At 42.7% G+C, this 12,313-nt stretch overlaps 1 pseudogene across 1 annotated transcript; it reads right to left on the bottom strand.

The window, feature by feature from the left end:
* Positions 1 to 3,241: 3,241 nt before the first annotated feature.
* LOC124036085 lies at positions 3,242 to 11,331 on the bottom strand (annotated as a pseudogene). Its single transcript, XR_006838848.1, has 6 exons — positions 11,067 to 11,331; positions 6,503 to 6,667; positions 5,960 to 6,062; positions 5,769 to 5,854; positions 5,378 to 5,496; positions 3,242 to 4,964 (listed from the first exon to the last, which is right to left on the bottom strand). The product of XR_006838848.1 is annotated as an AN1-type zinc finger protein 5-like (transcript).
* Positions 11,332 to 12,313: the final 982 nt, after the last annotated feature.

The following is a 12,313-nucleotide window of genomic DNA, read 5'->3' as shown; positions in this document are numbered from 1 at the left end:
CCTGTACAGGGACCAAATCAAGCGGAAATTTCAGAGCGCCAACTAATAGTACTCGATACAACTCAAACTTTCATTAAAACACACATGCAAGGTACTCAATTAAAGCTACACCCATTGTGAATCTAGCCAACATGTCAGATTTGTCAAATGCTTTCGGACGAAAGCATAAGAAGCTATTATCTGATAGCATGCAACCCCCGAAATAACCAAAGGGGACGTAAACAGAAATAATTAGCGTAGCCGGCGCTACACAAAACGCAGAAATAAAATATAAAACATTCATTACCTTTGACAAGCTTCTTTGTTGGCACTCCTATGTCCCATAAACATCACAATTGGGTCTTTTTTAGATTAAATCGGTCCATGTATACCCAAAAATGTCCATTTATGAAGCCCGTCTGATCCAGGAAAAAGCACCTTTTCAAAACGCAACGTCATTTTTTTTTACATTAAAAAAGTTGCCTATAAACTTTGACAAAACACTTCAAACTACTTTTGTAAACCACCTTTAGGTATTAATAAACATTAATAATCGATTAAATTGATCACGGGCTGATCTGTATTCGATAGCAGCAAGTCTTGAAATCATCGACCATTTTCTCCCTTTCATAACTTCCTTCGGTGTACCCCAAGACAGGAAGTGCCTATTCGTCATCCCACCAAGGATAAACCAGAACTGAATTGCCAGTACTGGTGACATCGTGTGGAAGCTGTAGGCATTGTAAACGGGACTCTATCTATTTTCCCTGGCCATAGACAATTCAGAGACTGGCGGATGGATATTTTTTTTGTTAACAGATTTCCTTGGGGTTTTGACTCCTAAACACGTTCTGTTATAGCCACAGACATGATTTAACCAGTTTTAGAGACTTCAGAGTGTTTTCTATCCACACATACTAATCATAAGCATTTACTATATTCCTTGCATGAGTAGCAGGATGTTGAAATTTTGCACGATTTTTAACAAAAAGCTGCAAAAAAAAAAATTGCAGCCTCCCTAACAGGTTATGTAAATGAGAGTTCTGTATTTAATACATTTGCAAACATTTCTAAAAACATTTACTTTTTCATTATAGGGTATTGTGTGTAGAAGGGTGAGATAAAAATATTTTGAATTCAGACTGTAACAACAAAATGTGGAATAAGTCAAGGAGTATGAATATTTTCTGAAGGCACTGCATGTGATCGTGTGAAATTATTTATTTTTGGGCTTAGTTGTGGTCAATTTGCAGTGTACAAATTATTATCATTATGTTCCGGCCTCCTGACCATCCATTTCGACAAGGATCGGCCTGCGGCTGAATCTAGGTGCCTGCCCCTGTTGCAGAATTAAGCAATAAGGCCTGAGGGGGTGTGGTATACGGCCAAATACCATGGCTAAGGGCTGTTCTTATGCACGATGCAACGCAGTGCCTGGACACAGGCCTTAGCCGTGGTATATTGACCATATATCACAAACCCCGAGGTGCCTTATTGCTATTATAAACTGGTTACCAACATAATTAGAGCAGTAAAAATAAATGCTTTGTCATACCCATGGTATAGTCTGATATACCATGGCTTTCAGTCAATCAGCATTCAGGGCTCAAACCACCCACTTCAATATATATTATCACTATAGACAAAAAAAGATTATTTTAACAATGATAATTTGTCAAAAGCTTTTTAATTACTTTTGTATTGTATACAATTACATAAAATTATATTGCACTCAATAGATCTACCTACAAAGTTGCTGAATTTGTAGTTTACCTGACTCTGGCTGCTGCGTTGCCTCCAAGAATTTCTGGAATGCCTAAAGTGTCCCCGGGCAGATCCTTTGTCACAATATCCTCTAATGCTTGTCCCCAGCAGGTGGTTTGCAGTTTCAAACAGTAATGTAAAACTAGGTCAAGACAAATAGCATGTTTGCTTTGTCCCAATCACTCAAAAGTTGTGACCTCTTGACCTATCGAAAGGCCTTAGTCATGTTAATGAAACACTTGACTTTCACAATAAGTTACTTTTTCCCCCATCACTCACTAACCAACTAACCCTTTTCTCCCACTACCCCTCCCCGGTTCCCTTTCAATGACTCAAATCTCAGTGATTCAAAGGAGCTTCCTTGATGGCTACTGACACTTAATGTTAAACCTAGAACAAGGGCAAGCCTGCGAACCTCTCTCTTTTTCTCTTTATCCATTTAGTCTGGGCAAAAGAGAGGAACACATGTCAGAAGGATTGTTAATGATGGAGAAGCAGAGAACAGGTCAAAAGGAATGGAAAAGGTGTCTGTGTTTAGAGTGTTCTGTATGGTAAGGGAGTGCGTCTGATCGTTGGGACCGGGCTGACTGGTCTAATCTGGTTACGCTCCGAGAGCTTAGTGACGCTACCTCAGGTCACCCCTTCATAATCTCAAGCCTGTCCATTTCCCATGTTCACCATGAACTCGCCCAATTCTCTCAAAACACTCCACTTTCCCCTATGGCCCTACTTGTGAGCGTGCTCTCGTTCCCTGAATCCAAAACCAACCCCAAGCCCCTCCTGTATGGCTGGGGGGGAAATGTTGTCAATCTAAAGGAAAGAAGCTATTACCGTAACACTTATCCAATCCTCTCAGATCTACATTAGTGGCTCGGGTGTTGGGGCTAGAGGCCAATTTGGAATTCAGAAACAATCTCCTTTCTTACCTTAGTTCCCCTAGCTCAGTGTTCCTTCCCAACTCCCCACAGTAGACAGAGGTGCATTCATGTCATATCCACATCTGTCACTGTGATGTCAAACACTGAACCAGCTTTCCAGAAATACACAAATGGCAAGTGAAATACAGACACCCATAAGAAATTAAGGGTCTGTCCGCTAGGGGGGGTAGGAATGTGTGTCTGTCCCAACCCCTAGAGGGAGGCTACAGGACCTCCCCAGCTGTTCATGGGTCAGGTTGAACAGAACACGTTGGTTCTATGATCCCCTGGCACATGTCCCACATCAGCAGTCCTCTTTTTTTCCTTCATTCACAGAGGCAGGGAGGAATGGCACCGGGGGTGTAGAGCAGAGTAGTCATCTTTGCAGTCTCCCTCTCGTGCTCTCTCCCGGGCCTGCACTGTCTGAGCAGCTGCCAGCATGACTCCTTCTGCCGACGCACTCCCCCACCCCAAGACTGTGACAGGTGTGCAAGAAAACACCGGGGTTGAAAACTGTGCTTCCAAACAGTCTGACTGGCCCACATATTTACTCATATAATGTAAACAACCAGGCCTTGCAATGTCTCTGTACACAGTCTTTATTTACATGATACAATTATGCTGTAATGCTGGGTAGCAAGATTATGTCATTCATAAATATCCGTTTTTTTTTGTACAAATTTGCATAACTAAAAGGAAAAAACTGAAATGGATACCTTTGTTTTTAAGGGTAAAAACCTCATCCCTATGGGAGAAGAAAAATCTACACAGGACACACTTGTATCAATGTTTCACACAGCCAAGGATAGTCTCACACACACACGCGCTGCTCTAGATCAGTCACACAGACCAATAAGGGAAAGAAAGCTGAAAAGATCCGTTGGAATCCAACTCTGGAATCTAGTTATCAAAATCTCAGTTCTGCCATGCTCCTGTAGCCTTGGAAACATGTGCAGAGCTACGGGATATTTTGCTTCACACAATCTGACACCCATGTGTTCACTCAAACTCACTGAACACGCACACCAAAATCAACACAAAGCAAGGCTGTCTCATATACCCTAACTTCACAACTGCACTGAATACATGTGCTAATATCAGTACTATGTTAATGTATATAAAAAACAGGGATTAAACATGTCTCTCAGCAGATACAATAATGACCAAACAATTCATTCAGATATTTTACATGATTTAAGATATTACTGCATGGGGTTGCTCTCCCATTCACCTCCCCCATATAGCCAATAAAAACAGATGGGTAGTGCCTAAGTCTCACCCAGAGAACTGCACCAGGGTCAATGCACGCAAGCCTCTGCCGAGACCACAGTTGGGAGATTCTGACCTTAGATTAGTCTAGGATCTCCTTGACTAAAAGTCCTGTCCCACATGATAGTTGGTAAAAATGTGTTTTTGTACTCCTTCTCACACCTCTTACAATGACCATAAAGACGGGCCACGGCGTTCGGGTGATCAAACAGAAATAGTGCCTAAGGACTGCTTTAAAAATGTCAGAGGTAACCCATTCCTCTGGAAATAATGAAGTGATTGTAAGGGGAGACGATAAGGAAAAAGCTTCACGTGGACATTGTGATGAGGAGAAACATGACCTGCTGCTGTGGTAGGCAGGTCACAGTCTGGGGGATAAAAGCCCACCTGCATTTTGGGAGAGCATTTTGGGAGATAGTCATACCTATCTGACAACTGACCCGACTGACACTAATGGGAACGGAACGTAGAAATGGAGATTCAACTGAACCCGTCGGGATACTGCATGTGCACACAACTTTAGAAAAGAATAGCTGTTGGCTATTTGACAACAAAGTGGCCAAACAGCTCACGGGCCATATTTGGGATAGAACGTCCAGATAGATATAGGTTCTGCAGAACAGATACGTCTCTCCTGGAAAGTTACCCTGGGCTGCTCTTTTAAAATCTTTTTTTTATATATATATACAGAATATCAGCAAAGAGGGAAAAAAATTATAATAAACGTAACAAAAAAGTGACCGTTCATGCATCTCCCCAACGGGCAGGATCTCTGTCCTTTCTCAAGGTTGTGACTTTAAAAATGACATCCTTTTGCCACTCGTGCCAGTGTTCATGTCAAGGGTTCGACATCATACTCTAGTCTCTGTGTGGATGGTTCTTAAGCCTATATTCTCTGGATCTTGTCAGCGACCACAACAGGGTTCTCCTTGCGGATCTTGGCAGCTGCCTCAGCCTTGTAGTCGTAAGGACAGTTGTGCTTGTCGGAGTACCGATGGACACCACAGAACAGGTTCCCACAGCGACAGTCGAACCCTGGAGTAGAGTAGAGATTAGAGGGGAACCACAGTATGAACCAAACACCAACTCAATAAGAATTAACCTCTGATAAGACCAAACACACAGGAAGACTAGGGTTACATTCCAAACCACCTACGATGCAGTCGCATTGCGCAGATGACCAGATAAATAATAGATATTGATGGGGTTCCTGCGTGTTACACACCATTTATGCATAGTAGAGATCTGAGGCCAATCACAAATGCGGAAGTAGTGTTTTACATTGCAGAAATGCCATCAGTATGACTTGACTATTTGTGTAACTGCAGTGTAGGTGGCCTGGAACATGGCCAACCTCTTTCGCAAGAAGGCATGACGTCGTATGCATTGCTCAACCCTGTCATCCCACTTCATTTGAGAAGCACCACGTCCTGCTGTGGCACGCTCACCTGTGAGGCCCACCCTCTTGCGGCACATGAAGCACTTATTCTTCTTGGGCTTGGGGTGTCCTCCTTGGCCTCGTCGCCGCTGGCCTTGACGGGGCTAGACGCAGTAGGCTGACTCACAACTGAAGTAGAAAACAGAGGAGAAAAGCACTTAAATATATACTTCTTTCAGTCTTCGGATTCAAATAGAACTGTTCCTGTGTTATTTTCTGAGGCAGTCTCAGCACTCACATACAAGGTATTTTTAATCTGGTTTATTTTAGGCAGCCTCCGTGTTTGAGGCTGTATGTAAAACCACAGTTGATTGCAAAGTATACAAGTCAGGGTGCATCGAAATAGCCAATGCTAAAGTGGGTCGAACAGAGCAATGTTTCCCTCTAGAAGTGTGTTTTACCAGGCTCTAGGGAATCTGGGTTATCCTCTCTTGAGATGCTCATCTCGGTCATTTGTTGAGTCACTGGAAGAGAGCCTTGAATAGTTCTGCAGAGTGGGCGAATGACAGAAAATGATAAGTTACAGATATGAGAGCGCATAAAGCAATAAGAGATCCATTGTAGCACATGCGGACAAACAAGCACACCTTACCTAGCCATGTCTGTAGCAGAGCCGGATGAAGGGTCTACTTTGGCAAGACTGGCCTCTAGCCTCTGGATGGCTGAGGCCTCAGAGGTAGGACTACCGACTGCTCCTGTGACACAGCAAAAGCAAAACATCAACCTCAGATGGGAGACGAAACTCAATTTTGGTTCAACGGTTTCCACTCAAGAGTGCAGCTGGTCCATAACGTGTATGCAAATTAGCGTTATCGCGATACCAGAATCGCAATACTCCGAGGTATCTTGGCAATGAAACAAAACATGAAGTGGGCTAAATTTCCTGAGAAAAACAGTCCTATTGTTGGAAACAAGCAGCCTCACCCAGAATCACATGTTTCCTTTCCAAGCAATAGCACATAATGTGTCATACAGTAGGTTTTTTTAAAGGACCAAATAGTATCTTAGTATCGCAATACTGGTATCGTGACAATCCTAATGCAAATAGTGATTTTTAGGGGTGGAGGGGAGGGGGACGCACTGTTTGAAATAGATTTGTGTGGTCAGTAAGAGAGAGGGTGGAGGGGGAACTTACCCATTGGGCTAAGTTGGCTTAAGCTGCAGTCACTACTCTGCTGTCGGTTCAGATGCTCCTTGTAGCAGACCGAGCACATGCCGTTGTTTCTGGGGTTGCCATAGAAACCACAGCCAGTGGCACAAAGCACAGGCGTCAGGCTCGGGTTCGTCTCTTGGGCCATCGCTGTCAACAAATGGGAGCAAGGTGCCTTGTTAGTGTGGGAGTATGTGTGTGTGTCTGCATGCGTAACAGTGTGTCTTAGGTGACCAAATGTAGGTGGTGGTTAGGCACATACATTTGAAAATAACATACTAGGAAGGAACATTAAAACTAATGAAGAAACGGGGGGGTAAATAAAAAAATACATCCATTGAAGCAAGAATTCTACTACCAAAGTTAGAGGGTTGAAATTCCCGTTGTGCACAAGAAAACAGAACGAACAGCGAGTCGAATTAGGCCTAAGACTTTCAGCTCCACTCCTTGGCAGGAGCTGCTCACATCAACAGGAGTCAGGACGAGGATGTGTCATTACCATAAATGACTAGGCCTATAATAGTGTCAGCTGTTCCTCCTCCAGCTTGTCACGATTAAGCACATGTTGATTGATATTTATTTACAATGTTCACCACCTGTGTGTGACAAGGACAGAATAGTGCCAATAGGGGGAGAATAGACCGAGGAGTCACATTTGCTGATCAGTTTTCGTCAAACAACGTTCCGCGTTGGATTGTCATTAACCCTCGAAGGTGCTGTAGCAAGACAGAGATTCTCTGGAACTTTTGTATACTTTTTAGCCAGTAGTTGTCAAAGCAGTGCTCATAAGCCAAAAGTGATCACTGTTTACTATGTCACATACAGTGCATTTGGAAAGTATTCCGAACCCTTGGCTTTTTCCTCATTTTGATACGTAACAGCCTTATTCTATAAATGATTGAATTAAATTTTCCTCATCAATCTACACACAATACCCCATAATGACAAAGCTATAAAACATATTTTTATAAATGTTAGCAAATTTATTAAAATAAATAAAAACTGAAATATCACATTTACATAAGTATACAGACCCTTACTCAGTACTTTGTTGAAGCACCATGGCAGCGATTACAACCTTGAGTATGACGCTACAAGCTTGGCACACCTGTATTTGGGAAGTTTCTCCCATTCTTCTCTGCAGATCCTCTCAAACTCTGTCAGGTTGGATGGGGAGCGTCGCTGCACAGCTATTTTCAGGTTTCTCCAGAAATGTTCAATTGGGTTCAAGTCCAGGCTCTGGTCAGGCCACTCAACGACATTGAGACTTGTCCCAAAGCCATTATTGTGTTGTCTTGGCTGTCTGCTTAAGGTTGTTGTCCTGTTGGAAGGTGAACCTTCACCCCAGTCAGAGGTCCTGAGCGCTCTGGAGCAGGATTTCATCAAGGATCTCTCCGTATTTTGCTCTGTTCATCTTTGCCCCGATACGGACTAGTCTCCAAGTCCCTGCTGCTGAAAAACATCCCCACAGCATGATGCTGCCACCATCATGCTTCAGCATAGGGATGGGGACAGGTTTCCTCCAGATGTGATGCTTGGCATTCAGGCCAAAGAGTTGAATCTTGGTTTCATCATACCAGAGAATCTTGTTTCTCATGGTCAGAGTCCTTTAGGTGCCTTTTTGGCAAACTCCAAGCGGGCTGTCATGTGCTTTTTATGAGGAGTGGCTTATGTCTGGCCACTCTACCATTACGGTCTGATTGGTGGAGTGCTGCAGAGATGGTTGTCCTTCTGGAAGGTTCTCCCATCTCCACAGAGGAACTCTGGAGCTCTGTCAGAGTGACCATCGGGTTCTTGGTCAGTTTGGCCGGGGGGCCAGCTCTAGGAAGAGTCTTCGTGGTTCCAAACTTCTCATTTTAAGAATAATGGAGGCCAATGTGTTATTGGTGACCTTCAATGCTGCATAAATGTTTTGGTACCCTTCCTCATATCTGTGCCTCGACCCAATCCTCTCTGAGCTCTGAGCTACGGGCAATTCCTTCGACCTTATGACTTGGTTTTTGCTCTGACATGCGCTGTCAACTGTGGAACCTTATATGGACAAGTGTTTCCAAATCATGTCCAATCAATTTAATTTACCACAGGTGAACTCTAATCAAGTTGTAGAAACATCTCAAGGATGATCAATGGAAACAGGATGCACCGGCGCTCAAGTTCAAGTCTCATAGCAAAGGGTCAGAATACTTATGTAAACAAGGCATTGTTTATTTTATTATAAATTAGTTCAAATTTCTTCATTTGTCATTACAGGTTATTGTGTGTAGATTGTTGAGAGAACAAAAAAATTTCTTTTTAGAATAAGTAGAGTAACAAAATGTGGGAAAAGTCTAGGGGTCTGAATACTTTGCAAAGGTACTGCATGTGCAGATTTGGGCACCACCTCATTGCCATCTCTCTCGCTCTGCAATGTGTGCCTCTTGCTTGGGGTCACTCAAATGCTGAGGGGCTGAAACTCATTGGTTGAACTTGAATTGCTCGGGAGCTGGCCCATGTTTTCAAATTTGGGATTACATAGCTAATTAAGGTAAAACAGTAATTCTGCATGTACGAACTACACAGACACATCCAGCCCAAAGTTGGAGGTAAAAGAAATACTTAGGGGCCAAAGTTCAGGAGCATGTCTTAAAGTTCCAGGTACTGAACGGGTAATTTTGCAAGAGAAATAAACAGATTTACATTATAGATGACGATAACATTTAAAAAAAAATGCTCTGCCAGGAAGGGGCCACAGCAGCCTGCTCAGAACATTCAGAGAGGTCAGTGTCATGGCCCTGCGAAGATGCGAAGGACAAACATAAAATTCTGACAGCCCTTTGCACTCTCCAACCCCATAGTGTAGGCCCCAACCTCCACCAAGGTGGCCTGTCACGTAAGGATTTCCTTAGAAAAGCCTCTTCGACTGTATCACGTGTCTGCCTGCTGACTGCAAAGCCCCCTGCAAGCACCACAATTGTTGACGTTGCCTAGTTTACACTAGTTACCACAGCCACAAGGCCATATTTATTTATTTTTTCCTCCAAAAGCGAAATTGTATAAACAGGTGGTGTTTTTATGACTTTGTGGTGAAGAACATGTTGCCTGGGCCAAAATGTTCGATTGTCACGGGCGGTACTGCACGACAACCTGTTTGCCACCTGGATATGCATGGAACACAAATGCTCTCATTCATCGCTTTCTCAAAGAGAAATAAATAGCATTTGCAAGCAATCATACATTTTCCTGGAAACACAAAATAGCGAGTATTTTTGCTTCACTGTCATTGACATCTGTCGGGGAGCAGCAGGGTCTATGAGGCGACGTCAATCAATGTGCTCCACATGCGTCCACCACTCCAGAGCCTGTAGTGACTATTAGCTAGGCTAATTTGTTTAAACTAATTAATGCAATCAACACGAAACAAAACACGCATTAATGTGTCTGACTGTAGCCTAAGCACACCCTTGGGGGTGGCTTATTAATTGGCACAATGTGGTTATTCACGACAGATTTACCTAGATATACCACACATTTAAAGAAATTACTCTAAAACTAGCCTACAGATGGACTAAATGGCCAACATTACGTGGACACCTGCTCGTCGAACATCACATTCTAAAATCATTAGCGTTAATATAGAGTTGCCCACTCTTCTGGAAAGGCTTTCCACTAACGTTAGATGTTGGAACATTGCTGCGGGGTGTCCTAGCTACTATACATGGTCTTGGTCAGACAACGAACAACATGAAATATATTGATTTGGCCCAAAACCACCGAGTCACGCTACAGTTAAAAAGTGCTAGGTACGAGACAAGAGTTAGCCAGCTAACTAACGTAGGTTCGCATGACAAGCAACATATTCGAGAGCAAAGGCAATAATAGTGCTTTGTCGGACACTCGTCTAGAACAAATTAACACCACAACAATTGAACTAACAATGTTCTGTAAACTAGATTAGTGAATTAGATCCAGGCCATGTTTTGACCCTTGTTCTTTTGTGCTTTCTTTGTCTGCTAACCATCTCTTCCTGTTGTTTGGCCGTGTTTTGATAACGTTAGCGCCTCCATTACTCAAATGAATCTTTGCACCTAGGCTGGCACCCTAATTCTTTTTGTGCATGTCCGAATTCAATGTTAACATTTCCTTACGCGTTCAAATGAAACTCATTGAAATCAACCAGCATCAACTAACATGCTATCAATTCTCAAAAACTGGTTAGCAATTGCAACTAGCTGTCAACTAGTATCGTTTTAGATGATTTTTTTTTCTCAAATAAAGTACAACCACAGAGAATTAGCTTATATGTCGCTATTTTACCCGTTGTCTCGAAAACCGATACTATAGCATACATGGCTAGCTAGCGACCCTCCTTCCCTGACTTGCTTTTTCCCCCAGGCCCAGCCAGACTGGTCACGTTCGAAGCTTGTGATATGTTCAGCGAGGCGGTGGTGACAGCTTTTGCTCGCTATACCTTGTTTACCAGAGGCTAACGACCAAGGATAAATACGACCCCCCCCCACAAGACAACACATATTTCTAGTTCATTGATGCTCTGATAAAAATGGTTCCTTACGAAATTCCATATTAAGTTGATGTTGATCCAATTTTCGGTGTCCTTTTTCGGTCTTCAACCATACACCACGACAACCCAACCGTTTCAAATGTCGATTCTCACCTGCACAATTTGATCAAACGTACACACGATGTATGGTCTGGTTGAGTACTGTCCACCAAATGTCTTTTCTCGCTGTTTTTCTTTGACGGAGGCTGTGAGAGGTGTAAATGTCTTCTCTTTCTACACCCCCCCTCCCGCCTCTGCTCTGTCGAGCGGTGTTTGTTTCCTACTTTAGTAAGAGGAGTGGCAGATGATGTCACGGTGAAAACACCGTACAGTGATTCGCTACGGTAGAAGCCCCGGAGCGCGTGTAATAGCATGGGGGAGGTGTGGTGAGTATACCGTATTTATTGCACATTCATTTGTCATCCATTCCACCCACAGTTTGAATATCGAGCCATACGATGATTCTTAATGAGTCTTTCAAATAACACCGACCGGCTTGTGGTAGCATATGTGTGTTTATTCTGTGTGAATATCAGATTTGTGTCCACAGACAGGTGTTGTGGGTGTTGCAATACGAGATCAATAAATAATAAAATAAAAACATGTAAGGAATACAACATATTCAAGTTAAATGGTTTTCCATTGCATTTTCAACTCGACTGATGACTTTTTTTTCTCACAAAAATGTTGCGTTACATAGTGAATGTTCCCACTGTGGTCTTTGCATATGCTTTCTAGTCAACAGATAGCATATGCAGTGCGGGTATAGCCTACATGATGGGATTATTATTCAGCAAAATAATTTGTATTTGTCAAACGGCAGCCAAGCATCGATCATCATGTCACCATAATAAGACCTTCAATATTTATTGGAAAGGAGCATCAAGCTCATCAAGCTCAGCCCATTAACTTTATTCGCCCTGTGAAATTCCTCATAATTGATTTAATCCGTAGCCTAATAAACTGCACACTTTCTCGAGTCGTAGTGGGAGGACCACACAACATATCGTCGCGTGACTGCAAGTTTACTTCGATATGATGGTCTATATAAACGTAAATCGAAGTTCATTGGATGCGCACACAGTTTAGCAGATGTTATAGCAGGTGCAGGGAAATGTGTATATGTAACTGGCTCCTAACAATGCAGTAAAATGTAAATAATATATATATATTGTAAAGATCAAATGTCGAAACGAATATAATTAAAAACCCAGATAGCAGTCAGTGATCCAAATGTAGTCTATACGTATACACTTGGT

This window comes from Oncorhynchus gorbuscha, linkage group LG05 (genome assembly GCF_021184085.1).
Source record: "Oncorhynchus gorbuscha isolate QuinsamMale2020 ecotype Even-year linkage group LG05, OgorEven_v1.0, whole genome shotgun sequence".
Lineage (NCBI taxonomy): Eukaryota > Metazoa > Chordata > Actinopteri > Salmoniformes > Salmonidae > Oncorhynchus > Oncorhynchus gorbuscha.
This window is presented reverse-complemented; position numbering and strand designations above follow the sequence as displayed.